This window comes from Crinia signifera, chromosome 1 (genome assembly GCF_055691185.1).
Source record: "Crinia signifera chromosome 1, ASM5569118v1, whole genome shotgun sequence".
Lineage (NCBI taxonomy): Eukaryota > Metazoa > Chordata > Amphibia > Anura > Myobatrachidae > Crinia > Crinia signifera.
The window spans coordinates 329,699,317-329,714,605 of NC_139217.1; positions in this window are offsets into that span (position 1 = coordinate 329,699,317).

A 15,289-nucleotide genomic window follows, 5' to 3' on the forward strand; every position below is an offset into this window, starting at 1 on the left:
GCTCCCATGTTATATGCACCCCATTTTTTCATACCCCTACTATCCAAATACGCATGGAGCGCAGCGAGCCCCCGCGAAGGGACGCGGTCTCATAAGAAAAACGGGAGCCCAGATATTACATAAGTACCGTATTTTTTTTTATGGACGGGCCTTGGATAACACTGCGTGGATCATGGAAGCAGAACAATCACACACAGAACTTGTTCTGCTTCTGACAGTAGTATATGTATGGGGTATTGGATTGCAGTGCAGTGCAGCACACCACAGTGACCACACACCACAATGAAAAAAAAAATGAACAATGAAAAAGTTGTATGACAGCCTGCCTGTGTACCCCACTACACTGACTGACAGCCTGCCTAACACACGACCAGTACAATTACTACAATATAATTATGTATATTATATATATAATATTAATATATAACCCAGCACACAAACCCCTCTGCAGTCTGCACAGCACAAACCCCTCTGCACTGCACCAACCCCTCTGCTGAGTCTGCACTGCACTGCCACAAACCCCTCTGCACTGCTCAACACCCCTCTACACATTGCACAAACCCCTCTAGTCTGCACTGCACAACACCCCTCTGCACTGCACAACACTCCTCTGAGTCTACACAGCACAAACCCCTCTGCAGTCTGCACTGCACAACACCCCTCTGCACTGCTCAAAACCCCTCTGCACTGCACAAACCCCTCTACACACTGCACAAACCCCTCTGCAGTCTGCACTGCACAACACCCTTCTGTCTGCATTCTGCACTGCACAACACCCTTCTGCCTGCACTCTGCACTGCACAACACCCCTCTGTCTGCACTCACAGCACAGCACCCCTCTGCACAACAGTCTGCATACTAATTATTGATGATAAGTGATTCATGAAAAGTTCAAGTTCAACACCCCTCCTGCACAACACTCAGACCCGCCACGAGCAGAGCTCTGCGCAGCTGGAAGTTTGACTGTGAATTGGCGCCGAATTCTCGGGACACTGAGCTTTTATAGACTCAGCGTCTCATGAGAATCCAACGCCATAGTCCCGCCTTGGGCCTAGCTCAGGAAACCCGCAAGCGCGGCTCGCGGGACGTCGGGCCAGCTATGTTCAGAGCGATTCGTATTCCACGGAATCCCAACTGCTCATCTCTAGTCATGTCATCAGCAGCCCACCTCAAACAGATATTGATCCGCCTGCATTCCCAGGGGAACACCCAGCATTTTCATGGGGACTCACATAAATCGTTGGCCATTCCTCTGATGCCACCCCCTGCCCATCCCCCTCCCTCTGCTGCCCGTACCAATGCCTCAGAGAATGTGAATCTCGCTGAAGGCATTTACACAGGGTTGCTGCACATGCACATATATGCGCTGGCACATGTGCGGACCCCCACCATCAAAAACTGGGCTGAATTTATACAGGTCTGAATTGGCCCCTAGTCCCCCTATACCGCCTCGGATAGAATAACGTGATGCATTGTAGGGAAGCCTTATAGGTGTATGGACTGCATAAACAGATAAAAAAAAGCTGAAAATATATTTGTACTGCAAAAAAACACAACAAAAACACTTTTATGTATATATTTTAAAGATGACAGCTGAGCATTGCTGTCATGGTGAGAAAATTATGTTTATAATAAGTAATTACTCACATACTGTATGATTACCATAACAATGGCAAATAGAGCCCTGCAGTGCATTACATATCTCTACCAGGGTTGCCGACTTTTAAAATTCTCCTCTCCGGGAGAAGCCCGGAGAGGAGAGATTCAGCAGCCACTCAGGGGGCGGGGCTTGCTAGTGACATCACTAAGCCCCGCCCCCATGCTGGTAAAGCAGCTAATTCACGGATCTCTGTGTAGGGGGCGGGGCTAAAATGACGCGAATGTGCCGTTTTAGCTCCGCCCCCTCCTCTGAGACCCGAGGATTGCGGCATTTTAATGCCGCAATCCGGGGGTCAGCGGGGGTCCCCCCTGAATCCGGGAGGGTTGCCCACCCTTACGGGGGCCGGGAGGGGGTACCCGATTTTCGGGAGACTCCCGGAAATTCCGGGAGGGTCGGCAACCCTGATCTCTACTGTTTGAGATCTCCTTCAGGTCAGTATTGTTCAACAGAGTTCATGTTTACAGTATTTCTACTTTACAGTGTCTATGTACTCAGGCCGTGGGCCATATGTACTAAGCTTCAAAAGTGATAAAATGGAGAGTGATAAACAGCCAGCCAATCAGCTCCCAGCTGCCATATCACAGGCTGTGTTTGAAAAATGTCAGACCTGATTGGCTGGCTGTTTACCACTCTCCATTTTATCACTTTTGAAGCTTAGTGCATCTGATTCCCTATATCCTCTCAGCCTTTGGGTCAACTTACTATTATTGAATGATGGAAGTAATAGTAATTATTAAGTTTATGATTTTTTATAAATACATGTTGTGATTTCTGTATGCATGTACTGTACTAAAAGGTTACCCATAATGATAACTGTAAAATGTTATTGAAGTATTAATGTCCGTATCTGTTTTCTACTTCTGGGATTTAAACTTGAAGCAAACATTGCTTTATTAGAGATTTTGAAAATCTAGAATAATACTGTAATTTTTTGAATTTATCTGTGCCAATAAACGTAATTGTAACATGTTGGAATCAGGATGCATTATTAATTACCTATATGCACAATGAAATAATAGAAAATGAATGGAGATATTGTTTGCTGTAGGTCATCATGTGTGTGCTAGAAGACAGGATTGTAAAAGACTAACTTGGCAAGGTCTGTATGCTTTGTACTGTATGTCTTTATGGATGATGGAAAAAAATAACAATAAAGGATAATTATATATTAAAATAGCTGCAAATAAAACTAATCTATGCATAACAAATGTGTCTGTGTTATGATGTTATTTTTATTGCCCCAGTAACAGCTTATTATAGAAGTTTTGTGTTGAAGGGGAAAGTGCAGTGTGCAGTCACATCACCGAGTGCAACAGGTGCCCATACACTATTAAGATTTATCTTCAGATCTGGCTGGTTGGAACAAAAACCTGGTTATGGATGAGTGACAGTTTGGCAGTTTTCCAGCATTTCCAAGCAAATGGTCAACTGTCATTTGCTCTCATACATAACCATGTTTCTGTTCCAACCAGCCAGATCTGAAGATAAATCTGCATGTGTATGGCCACCGTTCACATTGGGGAGAGGCAAACTGGCTGTACAGTACAGAGCTTGTGGCTACACATCCATGACTATTTCACTGCTCATTTACCACTCAGAAATGCCCATTTAACAGAAAGTCAGATGCAGCAAAGACTTATCAATCTCTGTATAGGACCAATAGATGTTATTCAATTTACAAATGAGCATGTGCTGTTACCAAGAGATGCATCTGCCTCAGAGACAGTACCACTAACTGTAACTGCCAGGATTACAGCAGCACTATCTGGCACCCAACTGTGATATCGTTACCATGGTTGCCAGCTGTGACAGTCACACATTTAAAAGATTTGCTCCTGGAGATAAATTTCAAGAGAAATGTCTGCATTTTTGTAAATCTTTGACCAAACGTTAAATAATCTGAGTTTTTCTGCATGTCAGATGCATATGTCATTTGTTGCTTTGCATGATCACTTTATTTATGGACCCAGCACAGCTACTCCAAGTGTGTGGACATCTGCTGAACCTGCAATACATCAGCGGCTGTTAATCTTCTACCCCAGGGGTGGCCAACCAATCAGAGGTGAAGAGCCCAAAAATCTGTTCTGGTAAGACAAAGATCCAATACGCCAGTTTCATCTATCCGGCCAGTGCGCCATATCTTTCAGTCTCGCGCGCTGTTTGCCAAGAATGGGATACGCATACATGTGAGACAATTGCGCATCCCTGGACAGAAGATATGGCGTGCTGGCCAGATAGATGAAACTGGCTCCACCTGTAATTATATATATATATATATATATATATGTTTTTCTTTTTAATGCATTAAAAGAGCCCTGCTTACCACGGGCGCAGCCAGGAGGGCTCAGAATAGCAGGCAGTGGTGCAGCAGTATGAGCCGGAGACGCAGATGTTCAAATTGTCCCAACACCGCCAGGACACAGTGGGAGGCGGAGCACGATGAGTGACCCAGAGGCCGGCACATGCGCTGACACGCTAGGAGGATGCTGGCATCAGCGTCTTCCAGCACCATTTACAGGCTAATGAAAGACATCTTCCTATCAAGACAGCGCATGCACCAGCCGCCGGGTTACTCTTTGTGCTCCCACTGCTGTGTCCTGGCGGTGCTGGGATGATTTGAACGCCAAGCCGCACATTGTGAAGGGAAAGAGCCGCATGCCGCTCTCGAGCCGCGGGTTTGCCACCCCTGTTCTACCTGCTGGCACTGCAATCCGCTGACTATGCAGCAGTTGTTTGATGAATGTATGGAAGCCATTAGAGACCAAAGGTAATAAGAAACTGCCATCAACCTGTGCATATGTTGATTTCCACAATGCCAGGTACTGTAACTTTATAAGACATATTGGAAACTAGGTGATTCATCGCGCCCTACGGGCGCTCTTCACACCGTTGTAAGGGGCTCCGCCCCCTTAACCGGAGAAAGCAGTTATTGCATGAAATATGGTTTGTGCAGGAGGGGCGGTGGCGAAATACTGGTGGCCAAGGACGTAACTGCCATAGGTGTAGGGAGTGCAGCTGCTATAGGGCCCAGAGCTGAGAAGGGCCCACTTGTCTGTCAAAGTATCATATGCTATATACATTTTTTAGCATTAGTTGATGAATAGGGGCCCTTACAAAGTTTTGCTATGGGGCCCACATGTATCTAGTTACGCCACTGCTGGTGGTGTAGGAGTTGTGGGTGTTTGGTGGCGGTTGGAGACGGGAGCTGGGTGGGGTGAGACTGGGACAGCCGGTTTTGTGCAGTGTATTGCTCCGGACACAGTTGTTTAGCGGTGGCGGGAGAGGGGTGCGGGGTGGGTGTTACAGGGACAGGGGATTTTGGGTGGGGACGTTTCCGCTTCATGCTCGATTGCCCCATCTCTCTCTACCCAGGTAAGATGTTTAGCGGTGGTGGGAGAGAGGGGTGGGGAGGGGTGGTGGTGGTGGCGGGGGAGACTTTCTGAGCGTCGGGGAGATTGTAGGGACAGGGAAGCTCCGGCGGCTATGTGTTCAAAAGCCATAACAATTTCCCTGGCAGCATGATGAGGAAGGGGAAGGAGGGGGGAGGTGGGGTCGTGTCTGGGCGGGGAGTGGCAGCTGGACTCTGATTGTAAGTGTCCCCAGCCACAGGTAGGGTAGGTGCAACCTCCGCACAGTAGTTTATCTGCCTGCAGGAAGTGGGGTGCAAATCGATCCCCGGCCACTGCAGACTAGTTTGGAGGAAGCTGTCTGTCATTCTGGGACTGTGTGTGGGTGTAGTAAAAGAGGCTCTGATTGGCTATTAGCCTTGACTCCGCCCAGCATTATACACACACTGTATATAACACTGGGCGGTAACTTTGTGTGTATAACGCTGGCCGGGGGGCCTGTCAATCACCCATGTAACTCTGCCCAGTGTTATACACACAGGGGATGATTGACACATGTGGCTTAATATATAGGAGATAAGTGTACAGCTTAGTGGCTTAGCAGAGTTACAGTATGTGCAAGGCAGCAAATATATAATTAAGACTAGAGCACAAGTCCAGTGTAACGTAACCAGTTGTGCTGTTTATTGAATAGGTGACTGTACAGCTGTTATCATTGTTACACCAGATGTCTAAAACATGAAACGGGGATTGTATAAAAGCAGAATTAGGCTGCTCCCCAGCCTATGACTGTCTCAGGTACAGACAACAGTCAAAGCTTGCATTGGTCTCAGAAGCTAAAGGGAGCTAAGGGGAGGACACACATCCAACTGATGCAGTGTGCAAATGGTATCTCACAGCACAAGGTATAAGTAGTTTCATTACATTAGCATCTGTGTGTCTATGACAAATACTCCACAATACTCCTGTTGGCTAAGGGGAATTAGAAAAGATACGAGAGCAAGTGTGGAATGGCGCACTTCTCAACTTCAGTCCATAATATATTAAACATTGTCCATAACTTGGTGTTATTCTCTTTATTAAAAGTCTTTTTAAACAAAACATGCTGTTTTCACTCGACGCGTTTCACCCAACAAGGGGCTTCCTCAGGGGTATCAGCTTTATAGAATAACGTTGTGGTAAAACTACAAACAGGGTGGAAAGTGTGGGATTCTTTCCTCTAAGCCGAAAGAGAAGGGCACCCAGCCTATGCTACTGTCTCAATCGGTTGATAACTGGCCCGAAATGGCCCCGCCTCTGGTAGTAAGAGTTGTTTTGGGGTAATAAATGCGGGTATTCAAGTGGATCGCCCATACAATTGGTTACCTGGATAAGTGTTCACTTGTCTGGCTGAGCCAGACCTGCGGCCTGGACCTCTTGCCGCCAGGTGCTGTGGCCGGGTGCCGTCAGGTGAGGCTGTGTGCTGGGACCTTGTCCCCGAGTCCGGACGGGTGCTGCAGCTGATTGTGAGGGGTTGGTCCCGCTGCCGGGCGCAGTCGGGTGCTGTCAGTCACTGCCGGGTGCTGCGGGGTTCTGCCTCAAAGTGCTGCTGGACACTGCCTGACCCTGGAGCTGCTGCCGGGTATGCAGGCACCGCTGCTCCGTCCCCCACCACGCAGCTCTTCTCTTCCTGCTTCTCTGGCACACACTTCACGTGCCTGACACTTCCTTCCGCCCAGCCTCTGTCCCACCTCTTCTATCCCAGACCTGTCACTCACAGGCCATCCAGCCTATGTGCACAGTCTGCACAAAATCGGCCCACAAGGCCAAGTCCCCTGCTTTCCCTGGAGGTCCTCTGCACCCTCCTATTTGCCACCCACAACAGAGTACAATGAGGAGGGGGCAGAAATGTAGGAAGTATGACTCAAGGGAAAGTATGAAAGTCTTAGAAGTTCCACAGCCACCACCTGCATTAAGTACAATGAGGATCCTCATAGACATCCTTGATTTTTTGATTTGCAGACTTGGTGGCGCCCCCCCCCCCCCCCAGATCCGGCGCCCTAGGCAGCTGCCTAAAGATGATCGCTGCACTACATGATGGGGGAGGGGGATAAAAAACGACCCAAAACCTGTATGTTTAGGCTCCCCCTCTCTGTGGACCCGTGATGACATCGCAACCCATCCCTGGCCCCCAAACTGCCCCTGTGCATCTTCTCTAGGAGCTTCTCCTGGATAGAAGAACAAGAATGTAGGCAAGTATGAGCTTTGTCAAAGTACATAGGGCCTAATTTAGGTTTGTTTACAAAAGCAAAATCTCTCTCTAATGGGTAAAACCATGTGTACTGCAGGTGGGGCAGATGCACCATATGCAGAGAGAGTTACATTTGGGTGGGGTGTGTTCAAACTGAAATCTATATTCCAGTGTAAAATAAAGCTGCACAGAAACATAATAACTCACCTAAATGTAACTCTCTCTACACATGTTACATCTGCCCCACCTGCAGTGCAAAAAGTTTTGTCCATTAAAGAAGGAGTTTGCAAACCAAACAGAACCACCCACAAAGTGCCAAGATAGCACTACTTCCACCACTGGCACAACTACACTGAATGCAACGTCTGATTGTAAAGGATTACAAGTAGCATTGAAACTGGATACCAAGTGTAATTTATGGCCAGTCTCACTTGTTGCTATATGCATTGTTGCCCATAGCTTGCTCTATAGCGCCAGCTCTAGTCTATCACTCACAGGACTCTTGAGCTGGAGCAAAACAGGACAAAGGCAATTCCTCCACTGTGTGTGTGTGTGTGTGTGTCTTACTACATTCAGTTATCAGCAGTGGTGGATTTTACCTATGGGCTGCAGGAGTGCGCCCCCCAGTAAAAGCTACCACCTTGCTCAGCCTCAGCCTTAATATTACTAGTGTCTGGGGGAGACACTAGTATGATTTGGCCAACCCATTGGGCCTATAAATTGTGTGAATAGTGTCAAATGGAATGTATTTAACTTCTAAATCCAATGTGCAATACTGTGCGCATCACATCGGATCCGGAGATTGTCACTGCTGCACCAAGCAGTGGCAGAACTTGTGGGTTATGGGCCCAGGAGTAAAATGTGATGCCCCCCTCCTCCACCCCAACCCAAGTTCACCATATGCAACACGGCAGTGGGTAACAGGGAGAGGCAGGGGGTGACAGGGAGAGGCAGGGGGTGACAGGGAGAGGCAGGGGGAGGCAGGGAGAGGCAGGGGGTGACAGGGAGAGGCAGGGGGTGACAGGGAGAGGCAGGGGGAGGCAGGGAGAGGCAGGGGGTGACAGGGAGAGGCAGTGGGTAACAGGGAGAGGCAGGGGGTGACAGGGAGAGTCAGGGGGTGACAGGGAGAGGCAGGGGGAGGCAGGGAGAGGCAGGGGGTGACAGGGAGAGGCAGGGGGTGACAGGGAGAGGCAGGGGGAGGCAGGGAGAGGCAGGGGGTGACAGGGAGAGGCAGGGGGAGGCAGGGAGAGGCAGTGGGTAACAGGGAGAGGCAGGGGGTGACAGGGAGAGGCAGGGGGTGACAGGGAGAGGCAGGGGGAGGCAGGGAGAGGCAGGGGGTGACAGGGAGAGGCAGGGGGTGACAGGGAGAGGCAGGGGGAGGCAGGGAGAGGCAGGGGGTGACAGGGAGAGGCAGGGGGAGGCAGGGAGAGGCAGTGGGTAACAGGGAGAGGCAGTGGGTAACAGGGAGAGGCAGGGGGTGACAGGGAGAGGCAGGGGGAGGCAGAGTATGACAGGAAAAGACCAGTGGTGACAGGAGCAGCAGTGGTCCCTGGTACACTGCACCTTCTGCACCAATGGTAGTTCCACCTCTGGCACCAAGAATGCATTGTATCCTGGGGCAGTGAATGGAATTGCATACGATACATCCTATGCAAAAGGTCTTCATATGATGTATAGTATGCGATGCAGCCACTGGGGAGCCCGATTGCCAATCTATCGCATGTGAGGCTGATGTTTGGGGGTCTTAAGTCAAGCCAGATGCAGTGTGTGAAACTGCACTGGCTGCACTATGACTATCAGTGACTTCCTGTTGAAATCCTTCCTGCCATTCACCCGCATGACAGGCAGTCCCATTGCGAGAATTTTCCAGAGGACTGCCAGCATTGACTGTGATAAGCAGATTGCTGGCTTCTTGTTGGAAGCAACTCTCTGCCTTACTGTTCCAGCCCAAAGAAGCCAGGCATTTGTGCATGCATATTACCGTCATATTACTGCACATTGGCCAGGCTTGGTACCTATCAACTGGGATGCGGCGGGGGGAGGCCCAGCAGCACAGCAAGCAGTAGCCCCTCTCCTACATTAAGTAAGGACCTGCTGCTGGTTATTGGTTATTGCTTATACCAAATGAATTATAGGTGACATTATATTATATGATTTAGCAAGAATTAGTGCATACCTCACAGAGGTTAAGTGGGCTGGAATGGAGCGGAACTGGCAGATGCACCTCCAGACGCCCACCTTACTGCAGTGGAAGCTCGAGTAAAGAGCTGGCTTGCATCCACTACTCCATTTTCTGCACCTCCAATATCATACAGTTCCATGAGGTAGGCAGTTGCTTGGCCTCCTACAGTCCAATACCAATTAGAGCAGCATTGCCAGCCGGAGTACGAAGGTGCACTAGGCGGGCAGTGATGACATCACGTCTCCTATGAAAGCACGAACATATCATATCTGCCAGGTGGGCAAGAATGGAAGCAGAGATGATTACTGGCTTCCCCAACCTTCGACCCCTGCCTGACGGTTACTGCGACCCATGGGTGGGACAGTATCCGATTAGCAGGACTGTCCTGCTGTAATTGGGAGAGTTGGGAGGTTTGATTATTGTATTCCGCCCTCTCCTCACTGTACTGTACTTTGTACAGCCTGCATTCAGCAAGAATATATCAGCTTCTTCCTTCACTTCAAGATGAGAACACTTCCAGCCTGTAGCAGCGAAACGCGTTGGTTGCTATCAGGAACTATCCACTGAGACATGGTGCTACTACATGCTATATTTCTGGACATCTTCAGCACCATCAGCAGATTGAGCTCTCCCACCAATACACCTGGATGTTGATGTCACATATGATCGATTGGACCTTTTTTCCGGACCCTTACAGAGGTGACCAGTGTGGTAATAAGACTTTTGTGACTTTGCTCAAACACTAGTGGGGATAAATTCTTTATCTAGTGCAGGTGCCAATATTGAATTGACTGCGGCATTCCTTAGTTATATATTATATATTTTTATACTATTAGTTATTAAAATTAGTTTTTACACATATATAATTTATTTTGAGCGCTGCTTATTTATTGTGTTTTAACTCAGAATCAGTCCCAGAATCTGTCACCTGCATTTTCCTACCACTGAACATTTTGTTATATTTTTTATTTTAACTAGTTTTTTTTGCAGACTTTAGCAAGTTACCTTGAGCTGACCTCATTCTGCAGAGAATTGTACAGTATTTCCCAATACTTCATGCTTGTATTACTCACAGATGTGTACACATGCTACTCGTCTTTCAGGAAAGCCACAAGAAGCACCACAACCACAAAAGACATTATTATATAGCAAAATGAGATGTAGTTAATATGCCGACGGTCAGGATGCCGACGGTAAGATCCCGACTGCTGACATCTGCCAGAATCCCGGTTCACAGAGTCTATTGTAAAAAACAGAAATTTGAAAAAGTGCCAAGGCGCAAAGTCTGATTCCTGCTGCCACACAATGGAAATGAGGACCCCCAAAAAGTCCTTGTTTGATCTATAGATGAAGATGAACCGGTAGTGTAAGAATTGTGTATCCCTTCTGGGCAAGTGTAGATGGCAAGAATTCACATGAAGATTCTCATGTAGGGTAGGAAGGAAGCACAAAAACAAGAAAAACAGTGACTGCTAGGTCAAAGAATAAACCAAAAGTGTGAGAGATGGGGGAGAAACCCAATATTGGCTAACGCACCCTCACTCACACAAAGTGGTAGGTGTTCAAGCACATCAAGGTATCTTTATCAAGGCTGGGTCACCAATAGTGAGGGTGGATGATAATGACAATAAGTTTGTACCGTACTCACATGTGTACGGATAGAATTCCTCCTATAAAGGTATCTTTATCCCCAATCATCTACGTGTGGATGTGGGAATATCTCACCGATATACCAGCATTGACGTTGAAGAGAAAAAAAAAGTTTTTTTCTCAATAAAACAATTTATTTAGAAGGTACAGTATTCATAAAGACAGCGGCATAAAACATACATGAGGGGGGGGGGGGGGGGGTCACTACCTGAGAAAGCGGTATGTGACCACAAAACCGCTGACCAGGTTGTCACAGGATACAGGTGTCGCACAGTCCCTCTCCACTATTGTACCTCTTGGGGCTCCACCCCCCCAGTGTAATGTGGCATCAGCATGATCACTACCTGTCCTTTCTGGGCCGCAGGGTACTAGCATATGCACAGAAATGTCCAACCATCATTCCCAACAGGGAAATTACTTGAGGCCTTTGGTGTGGCCATTACAGAATAAAGAATATTTCTCTTTATGTATTAAATTGCAATATGCTTAGATAGAATTGAATTGTGTTTGAGATGAGGATGTGACTATAGACCTGATAAAACTAGACTGCCTATAAAGGCTAGAAATCGCTAAAAGATTGGACTTAGAACTATAAGGCATACGAAATAGAAACTGCCTGATAAATTGGAGAGTTCAGATTGGTGGAGTGACACAGTGTGCCAAATCGCACTAAAAAAAGTTTTATTGTTCCTCAGTGAGAAAAACAAAATAGCAATCTAGCAAATATGATACCTTTTAATGGCTAACAAACAGGGCCGGCGCCACCACTAGGCAAACCTAGGCATTTGCCTAGGGCGCCGGCCACTGGAGGGCGGAAAATGCCGCCCGGGTACCTGTACCTGTCTATTTAAATCTGGCGGTGGAGGCAGCGGGGGTCCCTGCAGTCTATTAAAAATCACGAGCGCTATCCGCCGGGCTATGCGGAAGCGCTTCTAGTGTGAAAACTCTGGCAGCACGGCGCACGCTGATCTCAGCCAATCAGCGTGCTGCCAGAGTTTTCACACTAGAAGCGCTTCCGCATAGCCCGGCGGATAGCGCTCGTGATTTTTAATAGACTGCAGGGACCCCCGCTGCCTCCGCCGCCAGATTTGATTAGAGAGAGCGCCGAACGACAGGTACCCGTACCCCTACTCTACCCCCCCTACCCCTACACCCCCCCCCCCCCGGCACCGGGGCGCCCCCAGCCCGACTCGCCTGGGGCGCTCCGGTGCCTTGCACCGGCTCTGCTAACAAAAATAAATGTTGTTAAAATGCAAGCTTTCGAGACTACTTAGGTCTCTTCCTCAGGCATGGTATAACAAGGTGTGTGGAGAAACACATATATATACACAGCAGAGTAGGAACAAGATGTGATAGATGGACATTCTTAAGATCAAAACACAACAAAATAACAGAATGAGCTTGTAAATTGAGTCCTTAATTAGTTTGTAGATAAGTAGTGTGAAAGTTTTATTGTCTCTAAGTTGATGACAGACCAGAGTTAGAGCTCCGATGCCCTTACTCTCTCTGGGCCAGATTCCTCAGATGTTGTAGTGGGCCATAAATCCCTCGGATAGATTCAGTCCTGTGTTAAGGGTGTCAAACGTTGTCATTAATTTGTATTCCCAGACCCTCCTGTCCCTTTGTGATTTGAAATTTCCTTTTAGTATAATCACTTTCATATGATCCTGATTGTGTCCTGGGCTGCAGAAATGTTTGGCCACAGGAAAGTGTGTCTTTTTTTCCTTTATAGTGTGGCGATGGGACCTCATCCTTGCCTTAAGTTTTTGTCCTGTTTCTCCAACATACAGACCCCCAATAGGACATTTGGTGCACAGAATCAGGTACACTACATTGGTAGTAGAACATGTGAATGTCCCTGGGATCTTATAGTCCTGTTGTGTGTTGGGGATCCGTACACTATAGATTGGGAATATAGAGAGCGCACTGTGTTGATTTAACACTTTATTAAATATAAAAATAAATAGTAATAATAATAAAAAACAATTTAATAAATGCAAAAATATATATAAAAATTTATTAAATTGTTTTTTATTATTATTACTATTTATTTTTATATTTAATAAAGTGTTAAATCAACACAGTGCGCTCTCTATATTCCCAATCTATTCTGTCCTATTGAATTTATTTTCATATGGGAGCAGCCCTAACTAATTATATTTAGCTGTGGCCTTAAAGTGACCATTACCTATTTTTGCGCCCGATTTACTTTTTGTAGAAGTATCCCCGTCCGGATCCGTACACTGTCTGTAGTGAGGATATGGTGTCCCAGAAATCAACTTCTCCAATATAAAGAAAGAGAAAAAAAAAAACCATGTACCTCTGGTAGTCACCTACAACCCACAGCTTGAGGTGCTAAGAAAAACTGCAAAAAAACTACATCACATCATACACAAAGATGACTGCCTGAAAACAATATTCCCAGACCCTCCACTACTATGTTACCTGCAAACCTGAAAAATATTATAATCCGAAGTTCACTGCCATCCATTACACAAAGAGGAACCTATCCCTGCAATGTAAGGAGCTGCAAAACCTGTGCCCATATCCTCACTACAGACAGTGTACGGATCCCCAACACACAACAGGACTATAAGATCCCAGGGACATTCACATGTTCTACTACCAATGTAGTGTACCTGATTCTGTGCACCAAATGTCCTATTGGGGGTCTGTATGTTGGAGAAACAGGACAAAAACTTAAGGCAAGGATGAGGTCCCATCGCCACACTATAAAGGAAAAAAAGACACACTTTCCTGTGGCCAAACATTTCTGCAGCCCAGGACACAATCAGGATCATATGAAAGTGATTATACTAAAAGGAAATTTCAAATCACAAAGGGACAGGAGGGTCTGGGAATACAAATTAATGACAACGTTTGACACCCTTAACACAGGACTGAATCTATCCGAGGGATTTATGGCCCACTACAACATCTGAGGAATCTGGCCCAGAGAGAGTGAGGGCATCGGAGCTCTAACTCTGGTCTGTCATCAACTTAGAGACAATAAAACTTTCACACTACTTATCTACAAACTAATTAAGGACTCAATTTACAAACTCATTCTGTTATTTTGTTGTGTTTTGATCTTAAGAATGTCCATCTATCACATCTTGTTCCTACTCTGCTGTGTATATATATGTGTTTCTCCACACACCTTGTTATACCATGCCTGAGGAAGAGACCTAAGTAGTCTCGAAAGCTTGCATTTTAACAACATTTATTTTTGTTAGCCATTAAAAGGTATCATATTTGCTAGATTGCTATTTTGTTTTTCTCACTGAGGAACAATAAAACTTTTCTTATCAACTGGCTAACACGGTACCAAACTTTTTTCTTTTTACTAAATCGCACTAAGAATCACCTCTACCACCTAACAGAAGTCCTGTCATTTTATCAGGTCTGCTCAATAAGAGCAAAAAAGCTACTATGTACAGTATAAATAACACTAATAGCTACAATAATAACTCATCCCTCATGTGTATAAAAGCCTGGGCTTTGTGCCAGAAAAATAAAGTGTTACATTAATAACAGAATCTCACAAATACAACTCTAATGATAGAGATAAGTACACGGCATACCAAAGGCCCTGCATTTTTTAATGCTGTTTTTCTGCACTAATATCTTTCCAACTTTTTTCTCTTTACACACAATTTATGTTGGTTTGTTGTAAGTACGTGATTTTAACCCCTTATTTTGTCTTGTCTAATTGTATGTAATATGACCCTGAGTTTCAGTGAAATAAAAGAAAAACGGACGGGTCATTTTTAATAAAAATTGAATTCAGAAAATCATACAGAAACCAGTACTCGGGTGCGCATCCAAACTTGCAACCGATTCTCTCTTCTTTTGCTCGTCCATACTATACCTGGTTGTTGAGACAGCGCCACCACCATGAGAAATAAGGTGGAATACCCCCAAATATAAGGGGAATCTAAAAGAGATATAGGGCAGTATTCAATGAGCATTTTGTCGATGTGCAGCGAATCCTGTTTAGGATTCGCTGCTCATTCGCCACTGCTCGCTGAGTTCTGGAGCCTCGCCGGCTCCAGTATTCAACGTTTCAGGGGCTCACTGCCCCTGACTGGCGAATTTTAACTCCTGCGGCGATGCCGCAGGGAGCCCGAGGACGGCGGCAGGCAGTGAGATGGAAGTCTCACTGCCTGCCCCAGAACATTTGTGTGGGGGTGGTGGGCTCCCCGGGTGCCAGGCAGCAC